Source organism: Acanthaster planci, linkage group LG02 (assembly GCF_054643075.1).
Source record: "Acanthaster planci isolate LZ-2023a linkage group LG02, COTS_SCS, whole genome shotgun sequence".
Classification (NCBI taxonomy): domain Eukaryota; kingdom Metazoa; phylum Echinodermata; class Asteroidea; order Valvatida; family Acanthasteridae; genus Acanthaster; species Acanthaster planci.
This window is the reverse complement of record NC_141778.1, coordinates 35,781,192-35,799,052: the sequence shown is the minus strand read 5'-3', so window position 1 is coordinate 35,799,052 and position 17,861 is coordinate 35,781,192. Positions and strand designations below refer to the sequence as shown.

Below are 17,861 nucleotides of genomic sequence, written 5' to 3'. Positions count from 1 at the left end.
CAGCGCCACTTAAAAAATTCAAGACTGCGGCTGCATTATTTCACAACACTTTTGGAGAAGAGGATGAAGATGACGATGCCAATAGGTCACCAGAAAGGATTGCGTCGGAGGAGGTGAAAAGGTACATTGCTGATGGAAAATTGTTGCCGGACGACGACCAGTTGAGTGGTGGAGACTGAATGGCCACCAGTATCCAACACTTACTAAGTTGGCGAGACTTTATCTGTGCGTCCCTGCGACTAGTGTGCCGTCGGAATGACTGTTCAGTATGGCTGGTAATATTGTCACGGCAAATGATCTCTGCTGAAGCCAACGAACGTAAGACTGCTCACATTCCTACATGGCAATATGCCTTAAGACGGTGTCAGTGATCCAGTGAACTGCAATATTTCCAATATGTACATTGCACTGTAGAAAATAATGCCTTTACGTAATTTTTAAATGTTTGAGGCCACGTGATTTGTTTCTTGGAATACAGGCATTTCAACGGGAGAAATAAGTACTAGGTTTTCAACTTTGAGAAAGTTTCACACTAGAGGAAGAATGGAGAAAACGCTTTTTTGTTGTTCTGTATGCGACATTGTTAATAATCGGCAGGTTCGTGAGGTTAAAAATCTATTTGTGAAGTACATTGTGTCACTATTTCCCTTCCTAAATTTGACATTAAATGACATGCTATCGTTATCAAATGGCCAATAAGTGAGTGTAGCGTGTATGGAAATCTTCCCTTTTTACTTTTGCTATTCACGTGTTGTTCCCAGATTTTTCTTGCATTGTCCCCACCCGTATAGCCTTGTCAAGTTGTTGGGTTGGTACCCCGGCTTCATGTTAGAGGTTGTGATCTGCAAGTTGTTGCGGCAACCTTCACATGTTCTGATTCAGAGATCCATGTCTGAGGGTACGAGGTACAAACTGGGTGATACAACAAAGTTCAAAGACGTTTTGGCATATTGTAACGAGTTTTGAAACTGATCGATCGATTGCTTGAGATCCAGAACCAAATTGAGAGATTCCACAATGTTTACAAATTGTCGTTGCACATCTAATCCTTTAGCCGGGGCTAACATGCTGGTTTTGGTCTGTGCTTGCGCTCCTAACAACACGTAAACATAAGCTCTGATTGATTCATTCACTGCAGTCAAGCCCGCATTCGTCAAGTAAGTCGTTTTGGTATAAACTCTTGCAAAGTAAGTTTCCTATCGTCCGATTGTTCGATCGTCACTGTACAATGGCTTGGGTGTCCTTACCCTCTTGACGGATCGGGAATGCCAAATCCCATGTAAGTCGCAAAAAGATATTTTCCGTGTCCTCCCAAGTCACGTTTGTTGTAACTGCAACCGGGGACTGGTTTGTATCCATTTTCATAATAAAAAGTGGTGCCTAATCCATTTGTGGTGGTGTCTCGCATCTATCTAAACGATCGAGTTGAGACAACATTAAACAATAAACACCCATCGTTAAACTTTCTAAGATTTTAGTCATTGTTCAAAGCGTCAAACACGTTATCTTTGGGGATGAGTATTTTGCAATCAAACTAGACCTTTCTAACCATGTAATACACATGGAAATTAAACAGAGCTAAAATGTATGAGTTTGAGTCACTGAGTACGTCCCATCTGACACCGCAGGCCATAGTGGCACAATATACCGCAAAGTTGAGTTGGTTGTGATAAAATGACATAGGACTGCTAGACCAACGGTGTACAAAGAAGTCCATTCTAACTCTAGGCACTTTGTAAGCATCTATTAAATCGGGAAACTTGGCAAAAAAGGTGTTGTTTTTGTTAACTTTAATCACGAGTTGACTGTAGTTGATGTCCATGCTTGCTTATTTAAAGAGGTGTTAATTAAGTTCGATTTATTTTTTTTGTTTGGTGTTTTTAAAATTACACATCATGAGTCAGGTTCACACTTTTCACTTTACTGAAAATGAGCAGACGTTTAAACTACAAGACTACATCGATAACTTGCAAGGTAAAAAAGTCGTTAGAATTAAGGTTCCACCCTGGATATTTTATCATTATAAACTCCACCGAAGTTGATTGGCAATCTCAAATAAATGGCAGACTGGCAAAATTGCAGCATGAAAGGCGCAAAGATAATGAAGAAGAAACAGCAGAACCAAGCCCAGCAAACTGGAGAACTGATAGACAAGATGTTGATATAGAATTTACAGAGCCCATGGTACTTACAGTAACGTTGTCAGAATTAGAGGCAGACGGTTCGACCTTGTTTTATGATGTAATAAGCGATTATATTCGAACTTATGAGACAGGAAATCTAGAAGAATTTAGCGATACCATTAGTCAAAAAGTAGATGACCTCAACAGACAAAAAGAAAGAACGAGGAACAGACTTAGAGAATCATTAAAAGAAATGGAAATAGAAACCAGTGATCTAATAATTGATAGGCCGCAACAAAACGCATATCTACTGTATACATGTATGTAGTATTTTTATCTAGTGAAAAATCCGATAGTTATAGAGAAGCTCAACACATTGTGTTAAAGTTTATTCAAGAAGGATTTATAGAGGACAGTTCAGACAAAAGAACGAGAATAATTAGAAGTGCTCAATCTGAACCTAGAGATGCTCTTTTAGATATGGGATTTAATAGATGGCTACACTCCTGGGAAATATCTAGAGATGTTTTGCAGCCTGGAGAGCGTAGTAATATCGTCATTCTTCTTAGATTTTACAATGTTGATTGGTTCAAATTTGTTTTAAACGCAATTTTGGGTGTAAGTTTTAAAGTTCAACGAGACACAAAATTGGTTGCAATTATGGTGACAGATTTAAATCTTAGATTGCGACTGGGTAAAGAAGTCTCAAAAATGTTAAACCTGCCAAAAAGGTAGGCTAGTACCAAACGTTCTTTACAAAGGGAAAATGAATGTTAACCCTTTCAGTGAGCTTTGGATACACTGTCGCGAGTTAAACACCAGTTACAACTCCTTTAATGGTTGACCTTCAGACGTGTTATGCTCTGTTACAGACCTGAGCAAACCCTATAGGGTGCACAGCGTTAAACGAAGCAAGTTGCCAAAGCCACTTAAAAATGGAAAAATAAAACGTTCCATTTTCGGTGAGAAACGACAGGGGAGAGGTCATTATTAAAAAAGGTGCTGGAATTTCGCACTATTAGTGATCGAGAATTTACCGAAAGGAAGTAATGGACTAGGAAATAATGCATACGTGTTGGTAATCTGCGTAGGTTGCAGGCGGTAGACTACATGTACATGTATGCTAGAAGAGCAGCAACGTCAGCTAACAACCACAGAGGAACAGCTCACAAGAACCTGGCAAACAGCTCTTCAAAGTATTGCTGAACAATTTCAAGACTAAGACTGCATCATGGCCCAACAACTGTTTGGCTACTTCATATGACCAAACCAACCTCAAGCATGTCAAGAGGCATTCACACTGAATGTCTTAAACCAAACAGTCTAATTTCAAGGTAACCGCATCTTCCAAATGAGATTGCCAAGCATTGTTGCTGTCTACATGTATATTGCTCTTATCTCTGGAATACAACCCAATATGCTCCACTTATATTCCTATCCACCTTCATCAAAACAAAGATAGCAAGAAAAAAATTCAATACAGAATCAAACTATTTCTCTGGTATATGCAAAGCCAAAACCAAGAAAACCGAATCCAATAAAAAAACATTTCTTAGAAGAACACAATTATTAAACCAACTCATCCAAAGTGACACTAATGCAAACCGAAAAAAAAATTGAGAGGTCTTAGCTCCATCCCCACTCCTGCTGAACCAAACTGCACAATACTTTTGAATGATAAAAACACCTTCAATCAAAGACCAAGAATAGCACTCTTAATAGATATTCATAAACACCTCAGACAGTCTTCCTATTCAACAGCATGCAACTTGACCTTGTATTAACATTTGATAATGCCTGCTGAGATGTGATAACGCCTGCTGTGTAAAACACACTCTGGTACCTGGATACGAGAGAGTTTACTCCATCCTTATTAGTCATGAGTCTGCGTGTGACGCAACATGCAGAATGCACCACATGCGCAAAGTCTATTTACTTGTACAAGGGGATTCTACTGGACAATTTTCAAAAGGAATATACATGTACCATAAAATGGATGGGGGCATTTGGGAAAATAAAAGTAAAGTTTTAGAACAAAATCATTGAAATTCCATCATATGTTGACTTCTTTTGACTCTCTGAATAAAAAGGTATTTATGAATGGGAATAAATATGTGCTTGGCTGGTCTTAAATGTTAGTTTGATATTTATTCCCTGAACAATGCTAAAAAAAAATCCTTTTAAACAATCTACCACTTGGCATGCAAAATAAACCTCTGGCATAACACCGGATTGAGAAGAATATTGGGAAGCCACCAAATTTGAACTCACACACTGACTCACATTGGTCTATGACACTAACTAAAAGCAAGTTAAGGCAAGAACTAGCCCCCCCCCATTAACAAAAAAAAAAGAAATTGAAAAAAAGGGACATCGAAGTCAAACTATGTGATAAACAACAACACCAATTACACTGTACTAAAACAACTCAATCAAAAAACCACTCACTACTACATCAAAGATTTTCTGGAACGCAATTCTCGACCGTAACTGTTTCCATTTCAAAAAAGTATTTCCTTCGATGGCTCAACAGCATGCCCTGAAACATGTGACATCACCCTGCATGACTTCTGAAACAAAATACTAAAAAAAAGCAAAAAAATTCTCACATGGTGGTGCTACAGAGACAATATATTGATCATCTATAACCAATTTCTTTGCCAATTCCTAACTTTGTCATGAACATCAAGATCCATCCAACTTTGAAATTCACAAATGAAGCTCTCTGAGACATCTATCTACTATCTCAGAAATATTTGTGAAACCTCCATTCTTTACTTTCAGGAAAGTACTTTCATGAATTCACACAAGTTGAATAGCAAAATTTTGCTGGAAGTCTTTCATCAGATTCGCTTCGCTTTCACCTTTGCCTGAAGTATGAGCCTGCCTTAACTGAGGCCAAATGGCTGGACTTAAAACCCTAACCCCCTAGAGTGTATGTAAAATCATGTTGAAATTGGAGGATTTGGGACTGTTTAAAACACTCAGTAAAATAAGATCTCCTTTACTGGTATAACAACCCATCAAAAGCATCACAATTATGTGAATTAGCATTAATTCCTTCAAAATCATCCGTATGCAACTGATGAAGCGTTATCACTACTGGGCACAAAAGCATATTGTTCTTGTTGACAAAGAATTTGAAAACTAATCTTCCGCTCGCATCCTCCAATCACATCCAACAAACATCACAATTTGAAAACTAATCTTCCGCTCGCATCACCCAATCACATCCAACAAACATCACAATTTGAAAACTAATCTTCCGCTCGCATCCTCCAATCACATCCAACAAACATCAAAATTTGAAAACTAATCTTCCGCTCGCATCACCCAATCATATCCAACAAACATCACTAACTTTTGGTTATATATTCTTCTTACACCAGCCCATTTCAGCCCCTTACCAGACCACTGGCCAAGACTAATTATTATTCAATCAGTAAACCTCACAAGTCACCAGACAGTGTCACTGAATGGGATAGTGCCATCCTCTTTTCACATGACTCACACTTTTCTTAGTTTGAAGTTGATTGATACAATCATGAAGTTCTTCCTGTGTTATTGGGCTTTAAAATAGGGAGTTAGGAAATTTGAGATATTTCATAGTGTATCTTGGAAGCCAACTGTTGTCCAACGTTTTAAAACAATCATTAAAATGGTTTGCAATCGTCTGACAGGGTCGGTAGTATCAGAATTATTTATGTGAACAATTGACTGGGTTAGGTATTTTCACACTTTCACACTTTCTGTTCAATATTTTATTGACGAATGATTTCACAGGTATTTTTAGTATTGGTTGTTTCTTGCTCAAAAGATAAGATAATGTATTTTCTTGAAAGCTCTAATTAAACAATAATAATAGTAACTGACATTTATAAAGTGCCCAATCCGTTAGGCTGCTCCTAGGCGCTGTACATCAAAATATAGATAAATAAATACAACCTACATGTACCATAATCAAAATCAATAATAAGAAACTAAAAATGCTTGTTTAAAAAGGTGCGTCTTCAGCCCGGTCTTAAAACTCTCCACATTCCTAGACTCTCTAAGATGAACTTCAAGCTGGTTCCAGGGACGGGGACCAGCAACAGAAAACATCCTCTTGCCAGCAGAAGACAGCCTAGTTTTTGGAAGAGTTAGCCTAGGCGAGTCCAGCGCGGAACGAGTGAATCGATTAGAAATCCTAACATCAAGCAAATCACTTAAGTAACTTGGAGCACTGTCGTGGAGACATTTAAAGATCATTAGACACACTTTAAAAATTACCCTATAGTTTACTGGCAACCAATGTGATTGCATCAGCCCAGGAGTGATGTGGTCAAATTTCTTGCCATTAGTGAGTAACCTTGCTGCAGCATTCTGGACTCTCTGCTAAGGAGCAAGGGCTGACACCGATAGACCTATTAAAACAGAGTTACAATAGTCTATGCGAGACGTAACAAGTGCATCAATAATATGCTCCGTGGCTGATTGACCCAAAAACGTTTAATTTTGCTTATATTGTACAGGTGATACAATGCAGAGCGAGAGATGTTCTTGATGAGGGATTGCATATTCATTTCGTTGTCAAAATCACACCCAGACTCTTGACTCTGTGATTACCAATATTCACAACAGTTCTAGGAATTTTGCTGAACGACAAATGCGATCCAATGATAAGCAGATCTGTCTTATCATCATTTAGCTTCAAAGAATTAATCGCCATCCAACATTTGATGTCGTCACAGCATTTCTCCAAAACTGACACTTGTTGCTGTGTGTTACTGGCAGTTGGCTGAGCTGACAAATACAACTGAGTGTCATCTGCATAAAAATGACAACTCAGTCCATGATGCCTAATGACATTCCCAAATGGCAACATGTACACATTGAATAAAAGTGGTACCAGTACAGAGCCCTGGGGGACACCATACCTAAGTGTATAGGTGCCACTCACGGTTCCCACATCCAATCCACTCTGACCATCAGGCGATAAAGACCAAATCTGAACTCTTTGTAAACGGTCTCTAAGGTAAGAAGAAAACCAATCAAAGGTATTTTGTGAGACTCCTACATGTGTCCTTAATCGATGAAGCAAAATGTCATGATCTAGCGTATCAAACACACCACTTAAATCAAGAAATACCAGAATGGAGACTTTGCCCTCATCCATATTTTTCCAAATATCATTTTGAATGCGGGCAACAGCTGTTTCCGTCCCATGGTGGCGCGTATATGCCAACTGAAAAGGTTCATGCAACATAAACCTGGTCATATGATTAGTAAGTTGTTGTGCAACAACCTTCTCAAGAACCTTGGAGACAAATGGTAAATTGGCAACTGGACGATAATTCTTAAGCAGCTTGGCTTGATCAGCCTTGAGGTTCCGAGATTTTGGAATGGGAGCAATGTAGACATCTTAAAATCATTTGGAAAAACTGCAAGGTTAATGGAGGAATTAACAAGAGATGAATTAATTGGGCAGATTTCAGGCAGACAGCATTTTAAAAGTGCAGTCAGTATCGGGTCAGCACCACAAGTTTTTGGAGGACACTTGCGTATGATTTGCTGGATCTGTGCACAAGTGGTGGAGCCTAAATTAAGCTTACATCCTTCAGGAAGAATTGGATCTTGAATATCAAAATCTCCTTGACCCACACTACTCACACGGGGTCGTAAGTTGCTGATCTTATCTTGAAAGAAATTTGCGAATCGATTTGCCAATTCGACTTCAGACTTATGAGTAGGAAATGTAGGAACTGACTTACGGCAAAACAAATTATCAATCACACCAGAAATCTGATGACAATCACCCCTGCTCTCACGGATTAACCTTTGATAATAATGCACTTTCGCATCCTTGATCATCTTCACAATGTGATTACATTGCATTTTATATATCTCCGGTCAACAGTGAGTCGAGTACATCGCCAGCAACGCTCCAGTTTTTTTCCGTTTAATTTTCGCCTTCCTAGTGGTCTCAGTAAACCATGGTGTATTCGACCGTATAGTAACAACCTTTGATTGAACAGAAGCATGCTTGTTAAGAACCATCCTTAATTCCAAATTGTAAAAAGCTGTGAATACGTTGGGGTTGGGTAACGAAGTTTCGTCCAAAAACTTTGAAAATGCAGAACAAAGAATGTCTCAACGAAAATGTTCACAGTGTATGTTTTTAAGCCTCCAAAATGCCACAGATCTCTGCAGTCTCACAGGCTTACTGATTTCTAAAGAACACATTATCAGTGAATGATCAGAAATAGCAGGATCAAAAACATAATTGATAACAGATTTGATAATTCATTTTAGGCCCATTGGGGCTTCAAATAGTTTATTGCCGCTAGGCTGGGTTGCTGGAGTAAATTCCCCCCCTGACCACACAGGCGCTGGATTTACGACCCAGCTGTTTGGTTACAGCTTCATAGGCAGAACCAATGTGTGTGCTGGTCACTTTTGTTTCAGCAGTTTGCCAGGTCAGTTTGTTTGGTTTATTGTGGGATAAATAATCAGTGTTGTAAATTTGCAAAGCCCATCGCCTCCCCTTCATGCCGCCAAAGCGAAGGTGGTTCCTACATGTAGATCAGAAGCAGATGCATAGTGCGTCGTTTGCCAAATCATTGAAACCTATCACCAACGCCAACACACAATGAGATGCATCATCCCATACATGTTTTGTATGTGGCAAACCGGGTCACATAGCGCGTAACTGCTGCAGTAAGTTTAAAGAAATTGAGAAAGTCGCCATAACGTGATAGCTTCACCAATTACTGGCCTTTTTGAGGCTGAATGTGACATGGGGCAAAACACACAGAAAGCCACGAAATCTAGAGAAAGTGGTCTACCTAGTGCAATGGAAACTGGAGCTTATATATCCACCTTGCCTGATTTCACCCCGCTCAGTGAATGTTGTACTCAAGAGGGTTATGCAACATTGATGTGCAGATACGAACTCCCCGTAATGAGCGTGGCTTGTAAAAACTCGGATTGTTCTACAATGCTAGTCACAGACGGATTGGGTAAACCGCATCAAATGTTAAGTTACATGTATATGCGACAGTGGCTGTAGCTCAGTAGTCATAAAACATGACCTTGTTCCCGATGAACAACTCACTGGTGCCAAAAAGTCATGTATTCTTGTCGATGGAACTGTTCGCGTATCTCCAGTCGCAAGAATTAAATTAGACTCACCCTATTTTGTTGGCTGTACTGACGCCCTTGGCATGAGACAGTGTACTACGTCATATCAGGTAACATAACAGGCGTCAGATCACTGAATAATCCTGACCTGCTCTGGCAATGTGGTGTCTCTTCAAACACTCAATTTGGAGATAGACCACAGGAGCTTCAATACTATGTGATGTGCAGTAATGACACGAACACAACGAGCTGCGCAGGATAGACCATTATGGAAACTTAAGGTACCTGAAAGTATTCCAGACATCTCGAAATCTGAAATTATGAACGAACAAGCTAATGATCCGTCGTTGGCCCATATACGAGAAATTGCAGAGAAGGGCAATCAGAAATGCAACAAATACGGATCAACTTCCACTTTCTACTGGCTTGATGGTGTGTTGTATAGGAAGAAGAAAACATGTGATAAGGTTATGGGCGAATTCTTTTGGCCAGGGTGTCAGGCAGACACATGTATCACCGGATATTGTCGTTCCTACGACATATGTCAATGGACTATTCCAAAGGCAAAGTGACCAAGGTACATTGTACATGTACCACTGGGAGATATGCCCCTTATAGATATGCCATTTAAACGTGTGGCTGTGGACATTACAGGCCCCCTTCATCCCAAGTCTGACAGAGGCCATCGTTTCATATTGACCCTGATTGATTATGCGGCATCCAGAAGCCGTTGCTCTACCTACCAGTAGTATTGAAACTACCAGGGTACATGTAGATGGCATGATCGATGTATTCACACGAGTCGGCTTCCCAACTGAAACCCTTTCCGATCAGGGATGACAGTTTACATCAGATCTCATGAAAGAAACGAGTAGGCTCTTGTCGATAAAACAGATGACCACTACTCCATACCACCCTTCGTGCAACCGTTTGGTTGAACGCATGAACGGTGTACTTAAACTAATGTTGAAATGGCTTCGCGCAGAAAAGCTGCGCAATTGGGATCGCTATCCTGGACCTCTCCTCTTTGCATATCATGAAACCCCTCACTCAAGCTTGAAATTTGCACCCTTCAAAGTACTTTACAGTCGCACAGTCCATAGTCTGATAGCTATCTTACGCGAACTTTGGACGGCTAATGTTGAAAGTCCAGAAGTTAAAACTACACACCAACATGTTCTCGATCTCTGCGAGCATCTAGAAAAGACGTGGGAAATCGAACAGCAGAATTTGCAAACGTTGGTAGATATTAACAAACACTACTACAATGCAAAAAGTTGAGCCCAAAGTTTCAATGGCGGTGGCCTCGTATTACTACTCCTACATACTGACCAAAACAAACTATTACTATGGTGGAAGGGTCCTTTCCCTGTACTAGCCAAAGTCGGAAACATTGATTACCGTATAGATCTTGGTGACGGTACAGTCAAGACCTTCCATGCCAACATGCTGAAGTGATATGTGATAAGGTTAGTTGAGCATGAAACAAAATGAAAAACAAATGAATGAAAACGTACTTGAACCCGTATGTGTGGGCGTCACTGAAACCGAACAGAAGCCATGAGAGTAGGAACCAAATGCCGAAACGAAGACGGCCAATGAAGATATTATTATGATGTCACCATTGGAAGCTTAAGAAACAGTAGATGATATCAAAATAACTGCCGAGACAGTAGGCCAAAAAAAGAAAAAAAACAAGTTCAGTGTTTGTCCTTTCCTCTACAGCCAATAGAAAGTGTTATACACACAACTCAAGGTACATGTACAGGTACACGTACATACAATGTACGTGTACATGTATGTACATGTGCATTGATACTGCATTGGACCCTTTCGCTGTATTTCTCCTTAAAGTACGGTTACAATATTGAGTTTGGAACAATTCAAGAAAAAACACTGACATTAGACATTGTTATTCTAACATGAAACTAAACCTGAAACTAACCAATATGAAATGACATTTGACATCCACAGTCTTACATGTACATGCAAACTGGTACTTATTTAGAGTCAGGATTTGAAAAGTGGTAAATATAAAGTTGAAAAATAGTTGCATATTTTCAAAATTGAAAAGAAACTAATTTATTTGGCTTCCCTTTGGTCAGATATAAGTACATGTACATGGTGTGAATTTGAATTCAGTGAGTATGCAACAAATAAACATGGCTGTGCACATGCACATGTATGCATGCATGTACATGTATTACAGCGACATAAAACTTTCTTGAGACAAGACGAAAATGGCCTGATAGAAACTCACCCCTTTACTGCCTTAATAAATTTCCCGCTCCATCAGTCAATCGTTCATCAGTACACCCCGTCAACCTGAATGCTGTCCTTTTGTGACCACCAGATAGTGACAAAGTGGAATGGCTGGGCATGGTCTATCTGCTGGCTCCCTCCCAAGACAGCACAATGGTGTCAGTAGACCAGCACAGATGCGTTCTCACCGCAGTGCCTGAAAAGCAACAAAAGAAAAACAACTTTAAACAACTGATTGTGGATGATTTACATACACATGTACATGTACCCTGTATTCAACCAAAAGGCTTATATATCAGTATCTCCTTACTTTTCCAGAAACCCAACATTTCAGTCAGGAAGTTTATTAAAGGAAAAACCAGTTATTTCCAAATATAAAACTGTATCAAAGTCATCAAAAGAATACACCCATTTATGATGAATATATACCAAAGAAGGTGTGAGTGACCCGGTATGAATTAGAACATGTTTGTTTTCTTCGAGCATACAGGGCTGAATGTACAGCTGTGGAATGGGTGGAGGTATGTGTAGTGGAAGTTTCAGTGGTGCATGTAGCATACCCTTGTGGGGGTGCACAGGGTATAGGAGATTCACTTCACATTGGTCTGGCGCAGGCTAAACACACTTTTATTTTCTTGATCTTTTTTATACAAATTTGGATCCTTTTACTTCCATTGTTGCTATCTGTTTCACCCGAATTTCATTCACAAATACACCGATACTAAGCATTATTTGTTATTTTATAGGCAAGTCAAAGACTTGGCTCAAACTGCAGTAGACCAGTTAGGTGATGACAACCCTTCCTTGTCGCTCGTAAAAGCAACACTGTCCAGTACCATCAACAAGAGACAGAAGTTGATTCATGTGGCTGATTCCAGCATGTATGGTTGAGCCATGGTTACGGAGTATGAGGAGCATCAACTGGCTGCATACCAAGATGATGACAAGATTACCCTTGCAGAAAATCAAGCTGCCAGAAAGATTAAGCAGAAGAGGGCAGCAGAGGCAGCAGTCTGGCAGGCTAAGAGGTTAAGAGCTCTTATGAACGTCCTGCTTCCACTTTTCATCCCTCTGAGCAGTCCAAACATTACGGTGCTCAGGTCACCATGCCTTAAGTTTTGGAGGGGCGTGTTTCGTGTGAAGGAGCTCTCTCATGGAAGGCCACCTGCTCCAAGCATAAAGTGGATGTGCAAGCTCAAACCAGTTAAGTTACATGTAAGTTCAATTCTGATGTTGAGTTGTATTCTGATAGTATTAATTAATCTGATGTTGTTGACAGTTACTATGCATATGAAGAAAACCCACCTAAAGTATTACAATTAAAAAGTTGCAAGGCTTAATTCTAGATACCATAATCCAGGCTGTGAAAAAGTAGATGCTTCCACTGTAGACTGGAAAAAAGAAAACAATTGGGTTATACCCCCAATCGCCTTGACACCTAGAGTTATCAAGCGCATGGAAAGTACCAAGGCCATTGGCACTTTGATTAACCCATGCTGGTTTTTGGCATCATACTGGCCGATCTTATCTCCAGATAGTTATAATCTAGGGAAACCATTACAACTAGCATATGAAATTAATAGAAACTGGCCGATATTTGTCCCGGAAGACGTGGCAATGTTAAGTTAATAGAATATTACTCAAAGCGAAATTTAAAATACCATACATGTACATGTAATAATGATGTTTTGTTTTTGTGCAGACCATATGCAGCAATGACATTTGGGCTTCAAGTATGGAAGAGGAATCACCAGAATTGAGGCATTTAGCAGCTCAGCTTCTGAGTGTAATGCTGGACTTAAGGGAGGAATAGGGAAGCTGTACTTGGGAGCTTTCTTACAATGGTCAGATTGGGCTAGGGGTCTTGGAAAAAGCACATAAGCACAGACCCCTTTGAATATACATCTATATTTCACTCGTTTAAGTAAAAAGTGTAATTCCCCAGCACCAATTGTTAAAGCTGTAACATCCACAACTTGGGCCCACAAAATAGCCGTAATTGATGATCCCATGGTCTTTTCATTTGTAAAGTTTACTTTAGAAGGCCTTAAACGATGGCTCTCTAAACCAATTGAAACGAAAAGGCTAGTACCTTGCTTCAGTTCTGAAGGAAATTATAGATTCTTACTTGTAAAATGCGAACAAAGAGACAGATCTTATAAGCTTGAGATCAGTTACAATGTGTCTTTTGGCATACACAGGTTTTTTACGATTTAGTGAAATTGCTCATGTCAAGCTTTCTCAAATTTCTGTGGTGGTCAGACTTTAACTCTAGGGCTCTCTCAGGTTTCCACAGCACGCACTTTCTCACAAACCTCGAGTGCTCCTACTCGTTCAACAAAGTCCTGACATAATATTTTAATAGTTGTATTTTCTGTATAAAGTGACCTCAGTGATTGTTCATGGTCATAATCATAAATTAACCGTATCCTCATCAATATTAGTCTGCTACAATGGGTTCTAGTCCATAGTTTGTACCGTGACGTACTTCACTGTGGCGTAAGTGACGATCTGCCTCTCTCTAGCAGGAGTTTGTTCTGTCAGAACGTAAGTGTACTTTGCGACTTTTTTTGTTCATTTATCATTATGCACGTTTCTGGCCTGTTCACATTGACAGGTTTGTCTCGTAGTACATGTGGGCCAAGTGTGAGCTCCAAGTAACTTCAAAAATTTGTCATTTGAATTGATTTTGTTAGTTGCGTTGTCATGAACGTTTTGTGGAAGGTTTGACCAGGTGACTTGTACACATGCACGAAGCGTAACAACTGTTTCATGTTTGGACTCAATGACTATTACATATACTGAATTGTTTCATTGTGTGGTCTTTACACAGCTGAACTCTGTAGAGAGAGCAGGTTGCACAGGGCCCTTTTATCCTTTAGCCTATCCTTTAATTATCCTTTTATCCTTAAATTATCCCTTTGCCCACTGGCTCTGCCATATCTTATGACTTACCTTTTCATTCTTGCAATTATCACACCCACAGCATAAGCTTTGTTATTACTGGTCAACCAATCTATATCATTGTCAACTCCATTTATTACTATCCGCAATTGTGTAAATTTTCTCAATCTCAATAATGGGACAGTCGTAAATTTCTCAATTTGATTTCAAGTAGAACTAAACCAACTCTAATATACATGTACAGTGAGAATCATTCTTTGTGCCAGTTCTTGAACTGTATTTTGATTATCTTAATTGCCAGAGAGATCAATCCCTAATTTAAAACTTAGCTTACCCCACCACCGTAGGGTATCACCACCCTACATGTAGCATGAACATGACATTTCTTTCATTTATGAGGGTTTTACTCTGCTCATTCTGTCAAGCACAACTGACCAGTATCGAGAGGGTAGACAAGTAGTCATAAATAAGACAGATTCTAGGTATAGTCCTGTAGAGTTGTTACAGAAATATATATCCGCAGCTGAAGTTTCTGAATCAGACGCCTTTATTTTTCATGCTCAGTCAAAAGTTAAAGGTGGGTACAAATTGAGAGGTATTAATCAGCCACACTCGCATTCAAGTGTAAGGGAAGTTATCCTTGAGGTTTTAGCCCTGTGTTTGTTGCAGATATTAAGAGTTTCCGTGTGCATAGCCTCCAATCCAGGGGAGCAACCACTGCTGCCCAAGAGGAAGTGCCAGACAGATTGTTTACAGGGCACAGTGCATGGAAATCAGAGTTGGTAAAGGACGGGTATGTTGAAGATCCTTTGGAAGATTTGTTATTGATCTCTAAAGCTTTTGGTTAGTAAGGGTAGTTCTTCTGCATGAGGGCAGCCCTGTCTGGGGTGTAAATACAGTATATTGCATAGAGCAGACCTACGTTTCTCATCCTTACATCAGGGTGAGTTTTTCATAGCCAGTGAGTGGCAGTGCCACTCAATGCAAAGACGAGAAAGTAATCTGATAAATGTATTGTCCAAGTACCGGTATAATGGTATTAATTTCAAAATCTGTTATTTTTATGAATGCTACGGATTGCAACTGGACACATCAATGTCACACCAAGAAATAGAATGACATGCCATGATAAAAAGTCACTTCTTTTTGAGACAGAAAGTTTGCTGGAAATGAAAGGACAGGCTCTCTGACCTTCAGTTTACACACATGTACATGCAGATGTTTCAGTTGTAAGACAAATTGCATTACCAGAGATCATCTGCATGTTTTCTTTGAACACTTGAGAAACACTGGTCTTAATGCAACAGACCAGAACAAAAAGCATTGTCCAAGCAGTGTCTGTTCCCTGCTTAGATATATTACGTTGCTGTTGTAAGCAGGTCAGAACCGAATCTGAATCAGGAGGCTCGCTGAGCCTGCCAGAGTTTACCAGCAAACCACTACTTTTGCAAGAAAGTGAAACCCATTAATGCTACAAAGCAGGGTTGGGTACTTATTTGATTCAAATAATAATAATAATTTTAGAAATCATTTTTTAAAAAATTAAATCAGATTTTCTTTTTCTCTTACTTACAACTTTTTGGTATGCCTCAACATTTTCAGAAATACTCCCACACACCCTTAAATATGGTACCCATCAACAAGGAGCTTTCAGGTTTCTATACCAGTTACCTGATAAAAATAATTCAGTATTTAGAAATTTCCAGAAAACAATTCTCAAAAATTAGTAATGATATGCATCTTTGACAAAAAAAAAACACTGCTGCATATGATGTCAGCCTGAAGGAAATTGCCATTATGACTTAGTACAAGTCATAGCATGGAAAATTCCCCCGGCAACAGTAACAAATTTTCTGGGAATCCCAGGATCGGCAATGACAGTACCAGGTATCTTAGTACACTACTTTTTAAGACAACCTGGGAGATGACGTATGGTCTCACCACAATCAGACATGCTCACTGGATGCTTGAGAGTGTGTGCAAAATGTTAAATCTGTCACCAAGTGAGAACCCTTCCTCTACTTCGTGATCCTTGTGGCAAGATATCTGAAAATCAGGAGGTATCTATAATATTGATATTTCCAAATTCTGGGCCTATTTAGGGCTAAATTTAGCTCAAAATGGAAGATTTTGTCAAACAAAATTTTGTTGTCAAACTTGCTAAAGTTAATCCAATCAGAAATAGCCAAAGCTCTGAATAGTCTTATTGGTAATTTTGAGAGAAGCGTGTCCAAGAATGACCAAGGGGGTATTACCGCTAGATGTCATACTCCAGCCCAGGCAAGAAATCTTAAAGCCATGTGGCAAAATGACCAATGGGCCTCAACTACCAAAAAAAACCCACAGCAAACAGTTGCCACTGGAATTCTAGAGGCCTGCAAGAAACTCTGTCCCCACATTAAGTGTGGGTTGGGTCTACGGCACTCTACCTACCCACACAGTCACTCCACATGCAGAGTAGCACCGGTCGAGGTGGGGGGGGTTGGCAACGACACATCTAATGCCATGAGTACACTTTTACACATAAACAAGGAGGAATGTATAAATTTAAGAAATGGTAAAGGAACTTCAAAATGACTTGTCATCCGTCCTACAGGAGGTCCCTTGACCTCTGCACTGCAGACAGTAGCATTGTCCTGGGCAGTTGAACAGATTTTGAAACCAATATGTACGGCAGCTAGGGCTGACCTGTAGATACGAGTTGTAGATACATGTACTTGTAGCTCCGAGTGAAAGAAGTACATAAGGAAGTCTGTTATAGCACTCACAGGAGTGTTAGCTGGAACCAAAGCCTGACTATCAATAAACATAACAAAATGCTACAATCTGCTGTCACAAATTTGAAAAGTGAACAGATGACGTCCCATGCAGCCATGGCTGCAGTGTTGCTAGAAAGTCCCGCTGAAGAGGAAGATCGTGGGAAGTTGAACATTGTTCAAGGAAGCGAACAGATCAATGTAAGACTGCTCTATCATCCCAGGGAGAGTGTGTCCGCCACTACGTTGTTGGACCCTGCCATGTGGATCGTCTGCAGTTCAACTGCATGATCCCTTAATTGTCCATTCCGTTGATGTAGCTTTGGTTGGCAGTGTGAAAAAAAGGCAAGAAAGCCCCAATTAAGACATACTCAAAGACGGAGATGACATTATCATTCAGAGTCTCTAGCATGACTGTAGTGAGGTCTGGGCAGAAAGGAGAACTCTCCTTTCCCATCAAAGGAATTTACCTCAATAAGAGGGGAAGAAATGAAATGGGTCAGAGACCAAGACAAAGACTTCATGTAATCTAGATAAAGTTGGTGTCAGTCTTTATTGAGCAAGGAGTTCCTAACAAAAAGGCTTGCTAAGTCAAACGCATAAAATAAGTTGTCTTTAGCGGCAGTGTACAACACCTGAATATGCGGAAGGGTGTTGAAGACGTTGAAGGTTAGCTGTGTTCCGTACCCGGGGTGGC

The 17,861-nt window shown here is 39.8% G+C and overlaps 1 protein-coding gene across 3 annotated transcripts in view; it reads right to left on the bottom strand.

Moving 5' to 3' along the window:
- Positions 1-17,861, bottom strand: part of ofd1 (OFD1 centriole and centriolar satellite protein) — a 197,881-nt gene that overhangs the window by 20,786 nt on the left and 159,234 nt on the right. For all 3 annotated transcript variants that reach the window (XR_015424319.1, XR_015424317.1, XR_015424318.1), the window contains one exon: positions 11,503-11,700. The gene's annotated coding sequence lies outside the window, so the exon portion shown is untranslated. The remainder of the gene's footprint in view (positions 1-11,502; positions 11,701-17,861) is intronic.